Source organism: Vulpes vulpes, chromosome X, assembly GCF_048418805.1.
Source record: "Vulpes vulpes isolate BD-2025 chromosome X, VulVul3, whole genome shotgun sequence".
Lineage (NCBI taxonomy): Eukaryota > Metazoa > Chordata > Mammalia > Carnivora > Canidae > Vulpes > Vulpes vulpes.
Window position 1 is genome coordinate 64,281,439 of NC_132796.1, and position 21,328 is coordinate 64,302,766.

Consider the following 21,328-nt stretch of genomic DNA (forward strand, 5'->3'; position numbering starts at 1 on the left):
TAGGCAACAGAGGGCTGCCAGGTAAGAGTTGGGTGGGAGGATGGGGTAAATAAGGTGATGGGCATTAAGGAGGGCAGTGATATCATGAGCACTGGGTGTTATATGCATCTGATTAATTACTGGACTCTACATCTGAAACTAATAATGGACTGTATGTTGGCTAACAGAATTTAAATTAAAAAACACAAATATGCAAATAAAACAACAAAATCATGAGGAAAAATATACAAATATTCAGTAAATTCAGTGAGTGGGTTTCTATATAACAAACTCATTTATTTTTATTTGTATTTATTTATTCAGGAGATACACACACAGAGAGGCAGAGAAATTCCCAAATCATGATTTTAAGCTATTAGTAGGTCATAAATTTCCATGTTACAACATGAACATGAAGGAATTCTATGCACAATAATTAAGAAATAATAGCTACCAAGAATAATTCATTTTATATGAAATAGCTCCTAAAATTGAAATGATTTTTAGTGGAATGAGTCAAATAACATAAAAAAATATGAATAAGTTAATCTGGTAGACAATGCACATTAGAGTAATATTTGTATTCATTTGTATTTTCTGGTACTTCAAAAGAAAATATCATCAATGCAAAAAGGTATTAAAAGTAAAACATGGGATCCCTGGGTGGCGCAGCGGTTTGGCGCCTGCCTTTGGCCCAGGGTGCGATCCTGGAGACCCGGGATCGAATCCCACATCAGGCTCCCGGTGCATGGAGCCTGCTTCTCCCTCCGCCTGTGTCTCTGCCTCTCTCTCTCTCTCTGTGACTATCATAAATAAATAAAAAATTAAAAAAATTAAAAAAATAAAAAAAAATAAAAGTAAAACATAATTGGTAAATTGAACACCAATAAAAATTAATTTATTAAAAAACACACACACACACAAAAATAAAAGTAAAACAAGTATTTTTTTACTGGTTTTGTATAAAATCATGGCACATATGTACCCTTAAAACAATAGGTAATTCTAGTTGCCTTGCCTCAGGAAAGGCACAGTGGAATTGGTTTAGAAAAGAGTAATATAAATAATCAATTTGGTGTGTGAGCCATCTATAGACAATTAAAAATCTGGACTTTTAACCTTTCAAAAATAAAATTTGAAATAATACATACCAAATCAAAATATTAAAAATAAAACACAAGAAAATGGTGAATAACTCTGTTAAAAACGTATTAAATGATTTAGGACAATTTTATTTTATGTGGTGCTTCACAGAGTATATAGTTTATTGGAATTATTTCTCAATCTAGGTTTCACAACAGAAAAGTTTTATAGAGCACTAGCTATATTTATTAATTGTTTATTATATGAACCTGAAGTTTGTTTTCATCCATACACTTTAAGGTTAACTTCATGAAGGATATCCATGTCCACTATACCTGCAGCTGCCACAGAAAACATCCTCAAATAACCCTTGCAATTTTTATAGTGCATTAGTTGAATCTTGGATCAGAAATTAATATAATAATTATAAGGAAGAAATTAAAAAGCTATATTTAGCAGGTATAAAATTAAAATATATTTGTTCTATGCCATATGACTCTGGTTTGTTACTTCTAGCAACAGTTTCTACCAATCCTGCCGATTAGCTATAAATGATTTTTCTCATCATTATGGTTTTCTTAATGACATTTTCATTTTTCTAGCTCACTTTATTGTGAGAATACATTATATAATGAGTATAACATACAAAATATTTGTTAATTGACTGTTTATGTCATAGGCTTCTGGTCAATAGTGCTAAATAAACTATTTCATTAGCCTTGTTTGAGTTTCTGCATATACAGTTGACCCTTGAACAGTGTGAGGGTTAGGAGCACCAACCCTTGCACAGTCAAAAATCCACATATAACCTTTTATTCCTCCAAAACTTAACTATTAATAGCTCACTATAGTATTTTGTCTATTCTGGTAGATGTGTAGTATAAGTGTAGTGTATTATTATTATTGTTCAATTTCCTAATGAAATCTGATGTTGACCACCATTTTATATTCTTCTTCACCATCTGTATATCCTCTTCAATTGAGTATTTATTCTTTGGTCTAGTTTTTATTGGATTGTCTATATTCTTATTGTTGAGTTTTAGGAGTTCTTTCATGTATTTTGGATACCATTCCTTTACTGATTAGGTGTTTTGCAAAGATTTCCTCATACTTTGTCTTCTTATCCTCATAACAGTGTCTTTTTCAGAGCAGAATTTTTAATTATAATGATGTCCAAATTCCCATTTTTTCTTTGATACATCATCCATTTGATGTTTTATCTAAAAAGCTATCACCAAACCAGAGTTCATCTAGATTCTATCCCGTTGTCCTCTAGAAATTTTATAATTTTGTATTGTTAATGGACGCAATTCACTCTCCAGATACTCTAGCATCAAATATTTTCTTTTTCTTATGAATCATGCCACTTATTTTTCCTAAGTTTTTATTTTCAATATAGTTAGTTAACATACAGTGTTCTATTCCTTTCAGGCTTTAAATATAGTGATTTGACATTTCCATACACTACCCAGTGCTTATCACCACAAATACACTCCTTAATCCTCATCTATTTAACCAATCATCCCACCACCATCCCTTCCAGTAACCATCCATTTGTTCTCTATAGTTAAGGTTCTCTTTCTTGGATTCTCTCCCCCACCGTCTCTCTCTCTCTCCCCCCCCCCCCCTTTGCTTGTTTTTCTGTTTGTTTGTTAAATTCTACATATGAGTGAAATCATATGGTATTTGTTTTTCTCTGACTGACTTATTTCACTTAGCATAATGCTAATTAGATCCAACCATGCCATTGCAAATGGCAATATTTCATTCTTTTTATGGATAATATTCCATTGTATTTCTATACCACATCATCATCATCATCCATTCATCAATCAATAGAAACCTGAAATGCTTCCATATTTCAGCTACTGTAAATTACACAGATATAAACATAGGAAGGCAAATATCTTTTTGAATTAGTGTTTTTGTATTCCTTCAGTAAGTACCCAGAACTGTGAATCATTGAAAACTCAATAGCAATAGAGAAGGATACAGCATAGCATAGTGATTTAGAACATGCATTTAAATATCAGACATATTTGATCTGAGCACCAAACCTCTTACTTATTTATCAATGTGACCTTGGAAAGATTTCTTGATCCTTCTATTACTCAGTTTCTTCATCTTTAGAGTAAACAATGGCATCCGCTTCAGATTTCTATGAATATAAAACCAGATAATGCACAATACCTTGCACATTCTAAGTACACAATGTGTGTTATTACAATAATCCAGGGATCTCATCACATTATTCATTTATTAATTCAAGAAACATTACCGAGTGCCAGTCTAGCAGGATTCATGCCAAATTCCAAAGGTATAACGTCCTAGTTCCTGCCCTGAGGGAATTCACAGTTAACTAGAAGAGAGAGACAAATAAACATAGTTACAATACAGTGTGTATAGAAAGTAATGAGGTTAAAAAGGCAGAGCGGTGTGTTAACGTTAGGGAAGAAGGCAGGGATGACTTCATAGATCAATGATATTGGGTTAAGTTTTGGAAAATAAATTAACATCCAGGTGGAGGACAGTGGAGGCTGGAGGATAATGAGAAACCTGGACAATGAGTACTTTATATCTGAATATTTGCAATGGTCTACTTGATTTATTGATTTACATCCCCCTATATTTTTTCAAGCTTTTTAAAAATCACAGTCTCAAACCACAAAGTTGCAGTATATCCTTTCTGCATTTATGCTCCTGTTTTCATTATCTTTTTCTGCCCACTTTATTTGGGTTTACTATATTGCTTTTTTTTTCTAACATTTTAAGATGAACATTTTAATGAGCACATTAATTTTAAGCATTTAATTTTTACAATATATTTAAGTCTATGTTTTTCTAAAAAAACAATTATATCTCACAAGTTTTTATATATATTTTATTAGCATTTATTAGTTTTTTAAATGTTTTCATTATAATTTTTCTTACATCATGAGCTAATAAGCATCATATATAATTTTTAATTACCAGATGGTGGGAGTATTGTAAATCATATATTTTTGTTACTAATTTTTAGCTTAATTGTGTTGTAGTCAGAGATTTTAATATACCTGATACCTAGTCTCTGACATTTGTTGAGATTTTTTTTTATGGTCTTGCACATTATCAACTTCTGTGAATATCCCATGGTTACTTGAAAAAAAAAAGTCTATCCACAAATTGCTGGTTACATAACTGTATATGTTTGTCCATAAGTTTATTTGTGTTTCCCAGATCACCATTTTTTGTCTATTTAACCTATCAATATTGACTAAAGACAGGTTGAAATTTTTTCCTCTGATAGTGAATTAATCATTTTAAGGTTATTTTTCTTGGATGTGTACATGGTTAAAGAACCTTTTCAACTATTTAATAACCCTTTGAATCTATACTAATTCTGTTTTGTCCTTAAGTCTTTTCTTTCTGATATTAATCAAGACACAATAGTTTCATTTTAACTAATGATTGTCTGATATGTCTTTTTTCTATCATTTTACTTTCTTTTTTATTTTATTTATTTTTTATTATTTTACTTTCAATATATGAGTATTAACTGCAAAAAACATATATTTATATTTTTTCCTTTATTCCTACAGTAGACTGTAGTCCTACTGCATATCAATACTATGCAAAATCCAAACTTCTTATCCGAGGCCTTCTCTAATTGTTCTCCAGGCTCCAGATTTACTAATCTTATTTCTTACTTTTCTTGACTTATCCCACAACTTACATTTTTTGGTTATCTTTCCTCTGAACACAAGTTGTTTCTCTGTCTTTGTATATGCAATTCTCTTTCCCTGTCTTGTCCTTTATATTCCTCAAAATAAGTTTATTTATTTATTTATTTTTGTATATTTTTTTGGAGTTCGATTTGCCAAGATATAGTACAACATTCAGTGCTCATCCTGTAAAGTGCCCCCCTCAGTGCGTGTCACCCAGTCACCTCATCCCCCCACCATCCCACTCATTTTCTCTCCTTTCCCCTATAATCCCTTTCACTATTTTTTATAATCCCCATGTGAGTGAAAGCATATAATGTTTGTCCTCTGATTGACTTACTTCACTCAGCATAATACCCTCCAGATCCATCCATGTCTAAGCAAATAGTGGGTATTTGTTTTTCTATTTATTGATTTATTTTTTTTTAATATAAATTTATTTTTTATTGGTGTTCAATTTGCCAACATATTGAATAACACCCAGTGCTCATCCCATCAAGTGCCCCCCTCAGTGCCCATCACCCGGTCACCCCCACTCCCCGCCCACCTCCCCTTCCACCCCCCCCCCCAGTTCGTTTCCCAGAGTTAGGAGTCTCTCATGTTTTGTCTCCCTTTCTGATATTTCCGACTCATTTTTTATCCTTTCCCCTTTATTCCCTTTCACTATTTTTTATATTCCCCAAATGAATGAGGCCATATAATGTTTGTCCTTCTCCAATTGACTCATTTCACTCAGCATAATACCCTCCAGTTCCATCCACGTTAAAGCAAATGGTGGGTATTTGTCATTTCTAATGGCTGAGTACTATTCCATTGTATACATAAACCACATCTTCTTTATCCATTCATCTTTCGATGGACACCGAGGCTCCTTCCACAGTTTGGCTATTGTGGACATTACTGCTATAAACATCGGGGTGCAGGTGTCCCAGCGTTTCACTGCATCTGTATCTTTGGGGTAGATCCCCAGCAGTGCAATTGCTGGGTCATAGAGCAGATCTATTTTTAACTCTTTGAGGAACCTCCATACACTTTTCCAGAGTGGCTGCACCAGTTCATATTCCCACCAACAGTGCAGGAGGGTTCCCCTTTCTCTACATGCTCTCCAACATTTGTTGTTTCCTGCCTTGTTAATTTTCCCCATTCTCACTGGTGTGAGGTGGTATCTCATTGTGGTTTTGATTTGTATTTCCCTGATGGCAAGTGATGTGGAGCATTTTCTCATGTGCTTGTTGGCTAGGTCTATGTTTTCCTCAGCCATTAGAAATAACAAATACGGGATCCCTGGGTGGCGCAGCGGTTTGGTGCCTGCCTTTGTCTGGGTGCGCGATCCTGGAGATCCAGGATCGAATACCACATCGGGCTCCCGGTGCATGGAGCCTGCTTCTCCCTCTGCCTGTGTCTCTGCCTCTCTCTCTCTCTCTCTGTGTGACTATCATTAAAAAAAAAAAAAAGAAAGAAAGAAACAACAAATACCCACTATTTGCTTCATCGTGGATGGAACTGGAGGGTATTATGCTGAGTGAAATGAGTCTATCAGAGAAAGACAAACATTATATGGTCTAATTCATTTGGGGAATGTAAAAAAATAGAAAAAATAGTCAAAGGGAATAAAGGGGAAAGGAGAAAAAATGAGTCGGAAATATCAGAAAGGGAGACACAACATGAGACTCCTAACTCTGGGACACGAACTAGGGGTGGGGTAAGGGTACGGGGGTGGGGGAAGGGTAGGGGGGTGGGGGAAGGGTAGGTGGGCGGGTGTGGGCGGGTGTGGAGGTGACTGCGGGAGGGGCACTGAGGGGGGCACTTGATGGGATGAGCACTGGGTGTTATTCTATATGTTGGCCAATTGAATACCAAAAAAAATAAATTTACAAAAAAATAAAATCAATTTAGAGAAGAAAGGAGAATATATGTGTTTTTACTATTTTATGATTATATATTTACCCTTGTAATTATAACTTATAAATAAAATTATGCTATTTCATTTTCATGTGGATTATAATTATAGCCTTACATCACTTTCTTTCAGTCTGACAAAATTCCTTAACATTTATTGTGAGTTGGGCTTGCAGGAAACATATACTCTCAGCTTTTGCTTATTTGGTAATATCTTTATTTCACCTTCATTTTTTAAGATAGGTATACTGGAATTTTGTTCTTGTTTCATATATCTTTTATTCTTCACTTTGTGTACATTATTGTACTTGCTGTCCTCTATTCTTTTTGATGAGAAATCAGCTTTTGAATTTACTGAAGTTCTTTTGTAAGTGACTAATTTTACTCTTGCTTATTTCTTTCTTGTCTTTTGTTGTTATAATTTTTAACATGATATATCTGTGAATCTCTTTGTGTTTATTCAGCAAGAAATCACTGCTCAGGGGACAAAGAAGGACAGTTGGGGTACCAGTATCTTTATTGGCACTACATGCATGGTAGAGACTCCACTGATAAGTAGAAAAAAACCTGGGAAGAATACCCCACCTCTCAGCCACACTTTCTCAGAACTCAACCTCAGCAACCAGTATTTGCATTCATGATAATAAATGCGGAAATCCTGACTCTTTAAAAAATATAGCCCTTCTACTGGGAGCCTGAGGGAGAAGGTGCTCTGTTTTCTTACCAGCATGGAATGGAATTTCCATATTGCTGAATTAGAACACATGAGGGAGGGAGTTAGTCTCTATTCAGGTACCATATTCTTTCTTTTACTAAATTTTAATAGATTTTCTTGAGTAAATTATTTTTCATTTACTGTATGTACTTCAGACCATTTCCAAAACCCTAAAATGATTGTTTTTGTTTTAATAACTTGTGAAAATTTCTTCTGGGAAATGGACTCATGGAGCTCATCTCATTATGCTGGAAATCCCTCAATTCGTGTTATTCTTGTGCATTTTTTGCTTTAACACGAAAAAGCCAAGTTGAACCTCTTTGATAATGCAATCAACTGAGAAGAAGCATGCAAAAATCATTCAGTTACCAGACATTAAGTGCAATAATCTCAACAATTTACTATGCAGTAATGAGGAACCTGAAAAAAAGTTTGTCATTCATCTAACTGTGAAATAGCTTATAATCTTATTTGAAAACAAGAATTAGAAGATTTATGAAATGGATAGATAATAAACAGTGTCTGAAAGTTATCTTAATTGAATGGCATAGATGGGAATTTCCCAAATGTATTCTGTAAAATGTTAGGATTTCAGAGGGAAATGTATCTATGGTGAAATAAATTTTAGAAATACTGCTTATTAGAGTACTTCTTAGAAATTTGCAATGCATGTTTGCACATTTAATATTCCCATAAGTGCTCCAATAAAGGAACATCTTTAAAACTATCTTATCTAGTATTTCCTAAGATATTCAACCATTGAAAACACCCCAACCAAGAATATTTAGTAAGTGCCTATGGGACACAGTTTAAGAAATCCTAAGGAAGATTAAAAAGTGCTTGTTAAGATTTACCTTTCCTTTCAAATCTCTTGTATGATGTATTATTTCATATAATTTCCTGTATATCAACATGTATAATTATAGTTAACACATAAATTTTTAATTTCCTATTGTATTAAAATGGACTTAAGGGCTTATAAGATAAACTCATTGGGGACACCTGGGTGGCTCAGTGGTTGAGCATCTGCCTTCAGCTCAGGGCATGATCCCGGGGTCCTGGGATCGAGTTCCACATCGGGCTCCCTGCATAGAGCCCGCTTCTCTCTCTGCCTGTGTCTCTGCCTCTCTCCCTGTGTCTCATGAATAAAAAAATAAAACCTTTAAAAAAAAACAAGATAAACTCATTGACTCTGAACAGGAAACAAGGGTGTAATATGTAGAATTTGATAAAACAGGTTGAGACAGAAAATAGGATCATTTATGTACTTTGAAGTCTTTGTTTAAGTATGTCAACTAATCAGAAATTACATAAGGAATTAAGAGCAATAAATAGCTCTTGGGGAAGTAATAGGTAGATTTGCACCAAAGCAAATAAAATGAAAGAAAAATAAGCTCATTGTGGTCATCAAGACAGTGTGGTACTGGCACAAAAACAGACACATAGATCAATGGAACAGAATAGAAAACCCAGAAGTGGACCCTGAACTTTATGGTCAACTAATATTCAATAAAGGAGGAAAGACTATCCATTGGAAGAAAGACAATCTCTTCAATAAATGGTGCTGGGAAAATTGGACATCCACATGCAGAAGAATGAAACTAGACCACTCCCTTGCACCATACACAAAGATAAACCCAAAATGGATGAAAGATCTAAATGTGAGACAAGAGTCCATCAAAATCCTAGAGGAGAACACAGGCAACACCCTTTTTGAACTTGGCCACAGTAACTTCTTGCAAGATACATCCAGGAAGGCAAAAGAAACAAAAGCAAAAATGAACTATTGGGACTTCATCAAGATAAGAAGCTTTTCCACAGCAAAGGATACAGTCAACAAAACTATAAGACAACCTACAGAATGGGAGAAGATATTTGCAAATGACGTATCAGATAAAGGGCTACTTTCCAAGATCTATAAAGAACTTCTTTTTTTTAAGTTTTATTTATTTATGATAGTCACAGAGAGAGAGAGAGAGAGAGGGGCAGAGACATAGGCAGAGGGAGAAGCCGGCTCCATGCACCGGGAGCCCGATGTGGGATTCGATCGCCGGTATCCAGGATCGCGCCCTGGGCCAAAGGCAGGCGCCAAACCGCTGCGCCACCCAGGGATCCCCTATAAAGAACTTCTTAAACTCAACACCAAAGAAACAAACAATCCAATCATGAAATGGGCAAAAGACATGAACAGAAATCTCACAGAGGAAGACATAGACATGGCCAACACGCACATGAGAAAATGCTCTGCATCACTTGCCATCAGGGAAATACAAATCAAAACCACAATGAGATACCACCTCACACCAGTGAGAATGGGGAAAATTAACAAGGCAGGAAACCACAAATGTTGGAGAGGATGCGGAGAAAAGGAACTGTTGGTGGGAATGTGAACTGGTGCAGCCACTCTGGAAAACTGTGTGGAGGTTCCTCAAAGAGTTAGAAATAGCCCTGCCCTACGACCCAGCAATTGCAATCTTTGGGGATTTACCCCAAAGATTCAGATGCAGTGAAATGCCGGGACACCTGCACCCCGAGGTTTCTAGCAGCAATGTCCACAGCCAAACTGTGGAAGGAGCCTCGGTGTCCATCGAAAGATGAATGGATAAAGAAGATGTGGTTTATGTATACAATGGAATATTATTCAGCCATTAGAAACAACCAATACCCACCATTTGCTTCAATGTGGATGGAACTGGAGGGTATTATGCTGAGTGAAGTAAGTCAATCGGAGAAGGACAAACAGTGTATTTTCTCATTCATTTGGGGAATATAAATAATAGGGAAAGGGAATATAAGGGAAGGGAGAAGAAATGTGTGGGAAATATCAGGAAGGGAGACAGAACATAAAGACTCTAACTCTGGGAAACGAACTAGGGGTGGTGGAAGGGAAGGAGGGCGGGGAGTGGGGGTGAATGGGTGACGGGCACTGGGGGGGGGCACTTGACGGGATGAGCACTGGGTGTTATTCTGTATGTTGGTAAATTGAACACCAATAAAAAATTAATTTATTAAAAAAATAATAAATAAAATATCTTTCACAATAAAAAGGAGTGGGAAATCAAAGAAATAGGCAGAAGTTGGTAAAAGAATACAAACTTTCAGTCATAAAATAAATTAGGGTCTGAGGACCTAATGTATAATATGGTGGCTATAGTTGATAACACTGTATTGTATAATTGAAAATTGCTGAGAGTAGACTTAAATGATCTCACACATAAAGTATATACATGAGGTGATGGCTATGTTAATCCAATGGAATAATCTTTTAAAAATGTATACCAAATCATTACTTCGTACACTTTAAATATATTTTGTTGATTATACCTTCATAAACCTGGAAAAAATGTTTTAAATGCATATGTATGTTTATTAACAAGGAAATATATTCATGATATGTCATTAAAAAAAAGAAAGAAAGAAAAATAAGCTCATGAAAATGTTGTTGAATCAGAAACTAAGAAACTAACCTGGTTTTAGTTCATGTAGCTATGGATAAAGAATAATTTCATTTTTAGCCTCAGGTTTATACAACTAGATACCTAAAATGTAGCAGAGACACTAATTAGCCAAGTGGCCAAAATGTAAAGAAAAAAAAGGAGGCTTGAGCCTCCCCACTTTTCTACAGTATTCCAACTCATTTTTTTTGATATGTGTAGACTAGTGTACAATGTACAAAAATGATATAAACATGGTTAAATACACTTAAATAAAATTGAAGGGATACGTGTGAGCTCTAAGGAGGTGAAAAGATTTTAGGTACATAACTTTTAATGGATTAACAATCAAAGCTGATATTTTTACATATACTAAGCTTTTACATAGTTTGAGATCATATAAATTGAATCATGTGCTTTCCTTCTCTGTTGCTCTGACTTCTTTAACCATTTTTTTACCTTAATAAGCCTCCATTTATTCATCTTTCTATAAGTATAATAGCCACCTCATAGGATTGTCACGAAAGATCATATGTACTGATATATATATATATATGTATATATATATATATACACATGGATATGTGTGTGTGTGTGTGTGTATACACACACACAAATAAGACCACATATTTAAGACACCTGGTATATATTTGAATTTCAGTAAGTGTTAGTTTCCACATCCTCCCACTCCTACATATGTCCTGAATGGACCTAAATATTTGTCCAGTAAAGAGAGTCAGAAAACATCAAAATAGGGACGCCTAGATGGCTCAGCGGGTGAGTGTCTGCCTTCAGCTCAGGGTGTGATTCCAGGGTCCTGGGATCAAGTCCCACAACAGGTTCCCTGCATGGAGCCTGCTTCTCCCTCTGCCTGTGTCTCTGCCTCTCTCTCTTTCTCTGTGTCTCTCATGAATAATAAATAAATAAATAAATAAATAAATAAATAAATAAATAATAAATAAACTATTTTTTATTAAAAATATCAAAATAGAGGAGAGAAAGCTATTATGTATTCAACAGATATATCCTGCAAAATGACTAGCTCTCAAAGTTGAGCATGCATGAGGAGGGCGGGAGGTGGGGGTCACTGGGTGGCAGGCACTGAGGTGGACACTTGGGATGAGTACTGGGTGTTATTCTGTATGTTGGCAAATTGAACACCAATAAAAAATTAATTTATTATTAAAATAAAAGAAGTGATGCTAGGAAAACTGGAAAGCTACATGCAAAAGAAGGAAACTGCACCACTTTCTAACATTATACACAAAAATAAACTCAAAATAAATTAAAGACCTAAATGTGAGATTTGATATCATAAAATGCCTAGAAGAAAATACAGGCAGTGATTTCTTTGACGTTGATCTTAACAATGTTTTTCTACCCATGTCTCCTCAGGCAAGAGAAATAAAACCAAATTAAACTATTGGAACTATGCCAAAATGGAAAATTTTAACACAGTGAAGGAAACCATCAACAAACTGGAAAGGCAATTTACAGGATAGGAGTAGATATTTGCAAATGATCTATCCAATTAGGAATTAATATCCATATACAAAGAAATTATATAACTCTGGACTGAAGGGGTGAAATAATCTTGATTAAATTGGGCAGACATTTTTCTAAAGAAGACAGTATGGTAAACACACACATGGAAAGATGCTGAATATTACTAACTGTCAAAGAAATGCAAATCAGAATTACAATGAAGTTTCACCTTACACGTATCAGAGTGGCTATAATCAAAAAGACAAGAAATATCAAGTGCTGTTGATGATGTGGAGGAAAATGAAACTTCATGTCCTATTAGTGGCAATGTAAATGGGTGCAGCTACTTTAGAAAACAGTATGGTGTTCCTCAAAATCTTAAAAATAGAAAATCAGGGATGCCTGCCTGGCTCTGGTTGAGTGTCTGCCTTTGGCACAGGGCATAATCCCCGGATCTAGGATCCAGTCACATCAGGCTCCCTGTGAGGAGCCTGCTTCTCCCTCTGCCTGTGTCTCTGCCTCTATCTGTGTCTCTCATGAGTAAATAATTAAAATATTTTAAAAAATAGAAAAATCATATTATCCAGTAATCACACTATTGGATATTTACCCCCATGAAAAAATGAAAACACCAATGCAAAAAGATAGATGCACCTTTATGTTTATATACATAAAGAAAATTTAGGAATTCTTATTATTCCAACATCATCTACCTCCTTACTGAGATTCTGCTGATGTTTCCTTATTGATTTTCTGCTTAGATGATCTTTCCATTGCTGTAAGTGGAGTATTAAGATCCCCTGCTATTATTGTATTATTATTGATGTGTTTCTTTAATTTTGCTACTAATTGATTTATATATGTGGCTGCTCCCAATTTAGGGGCATAAATATCTACAATGGGTAGATCGTCTTGTTGGATATACCATTTTATTTTGATATAGTATCCTTCTTCATCTCTTATTACAGTCTTTGGTTTAAAATCTAGTTTGTTATAAGAATGGCTACTCCAGCTTTCTTTTGATGTCCATTAGTATGATAAATGGTTCTCCACCCCCAAACTTTCAGTCTGGAGGTGTTTTATGGTCTAAAATCAGTCTCTTGTAAGCAGCATATCCATGTGTCCTATTTTTTATTCATCCATTCTGGTACTTTATGTCTTCTGATTGGAACATTTAGTTCTTTTACATTCAGAGTAATTATTGAAAGATATTAATTTGGTGCCAATGTATTATCTCTAAAGTCACTGTTCCTGTAGATTATCTTTGTTCCTTCCCAGTCCTTGTTACTTTTGGGTTGTTTCTCTGCTCAAAGGATTCCCTTTAATATTTTTCGCAAGCCTGGTTTAGTGTTCATGAATTCCTTTTGTTTTTGTTTTCCCCAGAAACTCTCTCTTTCTATTCTGAATGACAGCCTTGCTAAATTAGGTACTTGGCTGCATGTTTTTCTGTTTTAGCACCTTGAATATGTCAAGCCAGTCCTTTCTGGCCTGCCAGGTCTCTGTGGACAGGTCTGCTGCCAACCTTATGTGTCTACCATTGTAGGTTAAGGACCTCTTGTCCGGAGCTGTTTTCAGCATTTTCTCTGTATCTTTGAAATTTGAAAGCTTCACTATACTATGTCGAGGTATTGACCTATTTTTGTTGATTTTGAGGAGTGTTATCTGTGCCTTTTGGACTTGAATGCCTATTTATTTCCTCATATTAGGGAAGTTCTCAGCTACAATTTCTTCAAATAAACTTCCTGTCCCTTTCTTCTGTTCCTCATCTTCTGGGATCCTTAAAATGGGGATATTATTTCACTTAATGGATTGTTGAAATTCTCTAAGTATCCTTTCATAACCTAACATTATTTTCCCTCTCCTTTCAGTTCCCTTATTTTCCATCATTTTATATTCTATATCACTGATTCACTCTTCTGCTTCATTTATTTTTGTTTTTATGAATTTCACTTGGGACTGCATATCAGTAATAACATTTTTAATTTTGGCCTTGCTAGATTTTAGTTTTTTATTTTTACAGTAGGGGATAGTCTAGTGTTTTCTGGGGGCAGAACTGAGCAGAGATCAGAGACACAGGTAGACTGCAGACAACCTGCCTATTATTTTTTGCTGTCTGCTACAATAGATTCTGGCTTGTGGGTGACTGCTTTCCTGGGAGAGAACAGAGTAGGAGACTAAGACTTCTGCCTGTGTCTCTGCTCTCTGCTCAGTTCTACTAAAGAAAAGCAGTGCCTCTGCATGCATAGAGGTTTAAGTTTAAGCTTATTTTAGCTCACAGCAAAACGTTGCTAAGAGGTTTTCTGCCCTCTGTGCACACTTCTGAACCCACTGTTGAGCACTGCTCAGTGGTTCCCAGTTGGCTTTTTGTCTTTGGAGAGGCAAAATATGCTTTCCAAATATCCTCTGGGAAGGAAAGTGATCTTTCTCTGTATGACCTCAGGGATTTCCTTACTGGGGCTTATTTTGCAGTCTCTACCTGCTCTGCTTTCACCCACTGTCTCCCACTGTCACCACTCCTCTTCCCTGGAGGAGAGTCTCATGGTGCACCAAGCACTATCTGGTTCCAAAAAAGAAGCCACATGATACTTGCACAGAGGATAGAGTTTATTGTGATGCATAGAACAAAGCTAAAACCAGGTTATCGGTTGTCTGCACAAGAACATATTTTGCCTCTCTAAGGACAAAATATCTGGACAAGACTCATTCATACACAGGCTGGAATCTATTGTGGCAAACAAAGAAAAAGCAATAGTCAAGTTATTTGCAGTCTTCCATGTTCTTTTCCTCCAACTATGCAGATTTTTTCTTAATCCTCAGATCATATTCCTATTTGTTCAAAATAGCTGGATATTGATGTAGCTGTGTTGGAAGGAGGAGGCAAGGCCAAGAACCGCTACTACTCCTAATGTAGATTTTTTTTTTGGAGGGGTGTTAGGATTTGGAGCCAATGGCCAAGAAAAAATCTCAAGATGTCTTCAGTGCAAACTTTTTTTTTATTATTAAAGCATGGAATCAGGACCTGTGGGCAGAAAGAGCTGTTGCCACTGCTGCCTTCTGCTTCCTGCTGCCTAGGATTGTGAGGGATGACTGATTATATATACTTTGGGGGTGGAGGAAGTAAAGATAAAAGGAAGTTCCAAAAAGACTTTCATATGTTAAAGAAGACTCAGGATCCTGGAGTAGTGTTATAATCTGCCTATCTCAATTCTTTTTCTTTTTTGGGGGGTGGGGGTACAGTATACTTTATTGATGGTACATGACAAGGTAGGGCTCCCCAAGCCCCTCCCCTTCCTCCGGGTCTAGGATATAAATTGGAGGTCAGGAGATTCTCAGTGTGTTGGGGGATTAAGTTGGGGCAGGGACTCCCCAGCAGCTGAGGGCCTCTCTCTTCCTCTTGTTCTTGCTGGGGCTGGTGGTCCAGGAGGCTCTTACTCCTTGGAGGCCATGTGGACCATGAGGTCCACCACCCAGTTACTGTAGCCGAATTCATACCAGGAAATGAGCTTGACAAAGTGGTCATTGAGGGCAATGCCAGCCCCGGTGTCGAAGGTGGAACAGTGGGTGTCACTGTTGAAGTCACAGGAGACAGCCAGGTCCTAAGTGTAGCCCAGGATGCCCTTGAGAGGGCCCTCCGATGCCTGCTTCACTACCTTCTTGATGTCGTCACATTTGGCAGCTTTCTCCAGGCGGCAGGTCAGATCCACAACTGACACATTGGGGGTGGGGACACGGAAGGCCATGCCAGTGAGCTTCCCATTCAGCTCAGGGATGACCTTGCCCACAGCCTTGGCGGCACCAGTGGAAGCAGGGATGATGTTCTGGGCAGCCCCTCCACCGGCACACCACAGCTTCCCAGAGGGGCCGTCCACGGTCTTCTGGGTGGGAGTGATGACATGGACGGTGGTCATGAGGCCCTCCATGATGCCAAAGTGGTCATGGATGACTTTGGCTAGAGGAGCCAAGCAGTTGGTGGTGCAGGAGGCATTGCTGATAATCTTGAGGGAGTTGTCATACTTCTTGTGGTTCACGCCGATCACAAATATGGGGGCATCAGCAGAAGGAGCAGAGATTATGACCCTCTTGGCCCCACCCTTCAAGTGAGCCCCAGCCTTTCCATGGGGGTGAAGACCCCAGTGGACTCCACAACATACTCAGCACCAGCATCACCCCATTTGATGTTGGCGGGATCTCGCTCCTGGAAGATGGAGATGGACTTCCCGTTGATGACAAGTTTCCCGTTCTCAGCCTTGACTGTGCCGTGGAATTTGCCGTGGGTAGAATCATACTGGAACATGTACACCATGTAGTTGAGATCAATGAAGGGGTCATTGATGGCGACAATATCCACTTTTCCAGTGTTAAAAGCATCCCTGGTGACCAGGCGCCCAATACGGCCAAATCCGTTCACTCTGACCTTCACCATCATGTCTCGGGGATGCGGCTGGCACTGCACCAGAAGATGCGGCTGTCTGTCGAATGGGGAGGAGCAGAGATCTCAATTATTTTTCAATGGGCTACTGGTTATAAGGACATTTAATTTCATCTACATTTACCTCTGCCTTTGTTTCCCACATCATTCTGCTATATTAACTCCGCCCTAGCTGGGTAGTACAACCATTTTAACATTTTTCTTTCAATTCATGAGCTAGCATGAAGAGTTTTGCCATTTCTTTGTGTCTTCTTCAATTTGATAAATTTGAAATAGCCCTTTTCAGTGATAGCCATATTTCTTAAACATTATTATACTTTTAGTAAATTTCTAATGTCTAATTAGTTCATTGTTACTGGCAACTGAGTATAGCTATACCACAAAGGTGCATGAAGAGTTGGCAAAAAATGATGTTACTACTATAGTGTTTGATCTGATTCAGCATAAATTTTTAATCCAATATTATTAATTTTTAAGATTTTATTTATTCATGAGAGACAACAAAGACTGAGTGAGAGAGAGAGAGAGACACAGGCAGAGAGAGAAGTAGGCTCCACACAGGGAGCCTGATGTGGGACTCACTCCCAGGACTCCAGGATTACGTCCTGGGCCAAAGGCAGGCGCCAAACTGCTGAGCCACCCAGGGATCCCCCTTAATCCAATATTATTATTTCAACATGATCCCATGTAGAATATTCTAAGTATTTTAGCAGATACATAACCACAGATTAAAATTAATTGAAGAGATCAAGTAGTTTGCATATGCTATGAGGTATATATTTTTATTATCAAAGTTACACATGCACATTATAAAAAATTTCAAACAGCATAAAAGAATATAAAGTTATAGTTAAATGTCATCTATTTTCAAATATATTACTTTGTATTGATAAGTAATGAAACATTTTGTGGCCAAAGGAACAAATAAAGAAATACTACAATTTTTTATGTGTATGAACAATAGTATCTTGAAAGGATAAAAGAATCATATTATACTCTGTGAAGATAAATAAAAAGGGGATTAACCAAAAGGTACCTGATAATGCAAAGTATAACTATAGATAATATAATTTTCCAAAGTTGATTGGACATGTATACACCTGAATTCAGTAAAGATTCCTTATATTTCTCTATTAAGAAACATTTTAAATTACCAGGAAGAGAAATATGACTTTAGAGAGTAAAACTTAAGGTAAGATATATATTGGAAGCTATAAAACATTTAATTTTGTTTGGTTAACATCAATGGAATATCATGGATAAAAGAATCAAGCTTATTAATTGCATACATTATTTTATTCATTTTTTAATTAAAATTCAATTTGCCAACATATAGTATTACACCCAATTCTCATCCAATCACATAGCCCTCGTCAGTGCCCATCACCCAGTTATTCCATCCCCCAGCCACCTCCCCTTCCACAACCCTTTATTTCCCAGAGTCAGAAGTCTCTCATGGTTTGTCTCCTTCTCTAATTTTTCCCACTCAGCTACCCTCCTTTCCCTTATAATCTATTTCACTATTTCTTATATTCCATGTCTGAGTGAAACCATATGATGAATGTCCTTCTCCAATTGGCTTATTTCACTCAGCATAATACCTTCCAGTTCCATCCATGTAGAGGCAAATGGTGGGTATTCATCTCTTCTGATGGCTGAGGAATATTCCATTGTAAATATATACCACATCTGCTTTATCCATTTATCTGTTGAAGGACATTGTGACTCCTTTCACAGTTTGGCTATTGTGGACATCGCTGCTATGAACACTGGGGTGCAGGTGTCCCGGCATTTCACTACATCAGTATTTTGGGAATAAATACCCAGTAGGGCAATAGCTAGGTCGTAGGGTAGCTCTATTTTTAAGCTTTTGTTCTTATTTCTTTTTTTTCTTTTTTTTAATTTTTTTTTATTTATTTATGATAGTCACAGAGAGATAGAGAGAGGCAGAGACACAGGCAGAGGGAGAAGCAGGCTCCATGCACCAGGAGCCCGATGTGGGACTCAATCCCGGGTCTCCAGGATCGCGCCCTGGGCCAAAGGCAGGCGCCAAACCGCTGCGCCACCCAGGGATCCCTGTTCTTATTTCTTGAAGAACCTCCACACTGTTTTCCAGAGTGGCTGTACCAGTTTGCATTCCCACTAACAGTGCAAGAAGGCTCCCCCTTCTCTACATCCTCCCTAACAATTGATGTTTCCTGTCTTGTTAATTTTTGCCATTCTCACTGGTGTGAGGTGGTATCTCATAGTGGTTTTGATTTGTATTTCACTGACGGCAAGTGATGTGGAGCATTTTCCCATGTGCTTGTTGGCCATGTGTATGTCTTCTTCATTACAGAGTTGGAACAAATAATATTAAGATTTGTATGGAATCTGAAATGACCCTGAAGGGCAGCCCTGGAGGCACAGTGGTTTAGTGCTGCCTGCAGCCCGGGGTGTGGTCCTGGAGACCCAGGATTGAATCCCACTTCAGGCTCCCTGCATGGAGCCTGCTTCTCCCTCTGCCTGTGTCTCTGCTTCTCTCTCTCTCTCTCTCTGTGTGTCTCTATGAATAAATAAATAAATAAATAAATAAATAAAAAAATAAATAAAATCTTAAAAAAAGTATTCTGTTTAGAAATGACCCTGAATAGCCAGAGGAATATTGAAAAAGAAAACCAATGCTGGGGGTGTCACAATGCCAGATTTCATGCTGTATTACAAAGCTGTGCTCATCAATACAGTATAGTACTGGCACAAAAATAGACATATAGCTCAATAGAACAGAAGAGAGAACGCAGAAATGGGCATTCAACTCTATGGTCAACTAATATTCAACAAAGCAGGAAAGAATATCCAGTGGAAAAAGGACAGTCTATTCAAAAAATGATATTGGGAAAATTGGACAGCCATGTGCAGAAGAATGAAACTAGACCATTCTCTTACACCATACACAAAGATAAACTCAAATTGGATGAAAGATCTAAATGTAAGACAAGAATCCATCAAAATCCTAGAGAAGAACACAGGCAACATGCTTTTTGAACTTGGACACAGTAACTTCTTGCAACATACATCTACGAAGACAAAGGAAACAAAAGCAAAAATGCACTATTAGGAATTAATCAGGATAAAAAGCTTCTGCACAGCAAAAGAAACAGTCAACAAAACTAAAGGACAACCTACAGAATGAGAGAAGATATTTGCAAATAACCTATCAGATAAAGGGCTAGTATCCAAGATCTATAAACAACTTATCAAACCCAACACTCAAGAAACATGAAATCCAATCATGAAATGGGCAGAAGACATGAACAGAAATTTCCCCAAAGAAAACATACAATGGGAGATGTTTAGTTTGTATAGGCTCCATGGTGATTTTTGAAGTATCTTACTATTTATTGTTTTGATTTTAAGGGTAGAATGCAGTATTCTCCATATGTTATTTTCATTTCATTTTTTTTAATAAAATAATTTTTATTGGTGTTCAATTTACCAACATACAGAATAACACCCAGTGCTCATCCCGTCAAGTGTCTCCCTCAGTGCCCGTCACCCACTTACCCCCACCCCTACCCTCCTCCCCTTCCACCACCCCTAGTTATGTTATTTTCATTTCCTCATTGCATTTTCATGTCCTTTCTTTTTCTTATTTCTTCTCAAGATGTCTATAAAACAGTTTTATGTATTTACATTTTTAAATTTGTGATAGGCAGTTTTTGAGTTGTAAAAATAATGATCTCACTGCACCTCTTATGTTTTTCCATTCTATTCTAGTAATCTTACAAGAATCAAATTTTTAAAAATTATAGGAAATACAGAAAAACTGGATAAATGAAATTATGATTCTGATGTTTTATTTTATTTTATTATTTTTTTAAGATTTTATTTATTTATTCACAAAAGACACACAGAGAGAGAGGCAGAGATACAGGCAGAGGGAGAAGCAAGCTCCATTCAAGGGGCCTGACGTGGGACTCGATCCTGGGACTCCAGGATCACACCCTGGGCCAAAGGCAGGCTCTAAACTGCTGAGCTACCCAGGGATCCCCGATTCAGATTTTTTAAAAGTTGGACTGTTTTTGGATGCCTGGGTGGCTCAGTGGTTGAGCTCTTGCCTTTGGCTCAGGGTGTGATCCCAGGATATAGGATCAAGTCCCACATCAGGCTCCTTGTGGGGAACCTGCTTCTTACTTCACCTGTGTCTCTGCCTCTCTCTCTCTGTGTCTCTTGTGAATAAATAAAATCTTAAAAAAAATAAAAGTTGGACTGTTTGAGTTAGATTCTGTAAATATGGACAAGTGAGAATAAGCACTGGGGCAAAAGTGCGAGTTACCTGAAAGACACCCAATCCATTTTTGTGGGGATGCTCCTCCCCCTTTATATATAAATGAGTTTGTTCCAACTCTCATTCCATGTTCAATGGGAGACTGAGCATCTTTAACGTTCTTTCCCCATGTTACAGACTGAATCATGCCCTCCAATATATATATGTTGATGCCTTTACTCTCAGTGCTTCAGAATGTGACTGTATTTAGAGATAAGACATTCAAAGAGGTAATTAAAATGAGACTATTTGGATAGGTCCCAATACAATCTGACTAGTGTCTTTAGAAAAAGAGCA

The 21,328-nt window shown here is 37.1% G+C and overlaps 1 pseudogene; it reads right to left on the reverse strand.

The window, feature by feature from the left end:
* Positions 1-15,587: 15,587 nt before the first annotated feature.
* LOC140596251 (glyceraldehyde-3-phosphate dehydrogenase-like) lies at positions 15,588-16,719 on the reverse strand (annotated as a pseudogene).
* Positions 16,720-21,328: the final 4,609 nt, after the last annotated feature.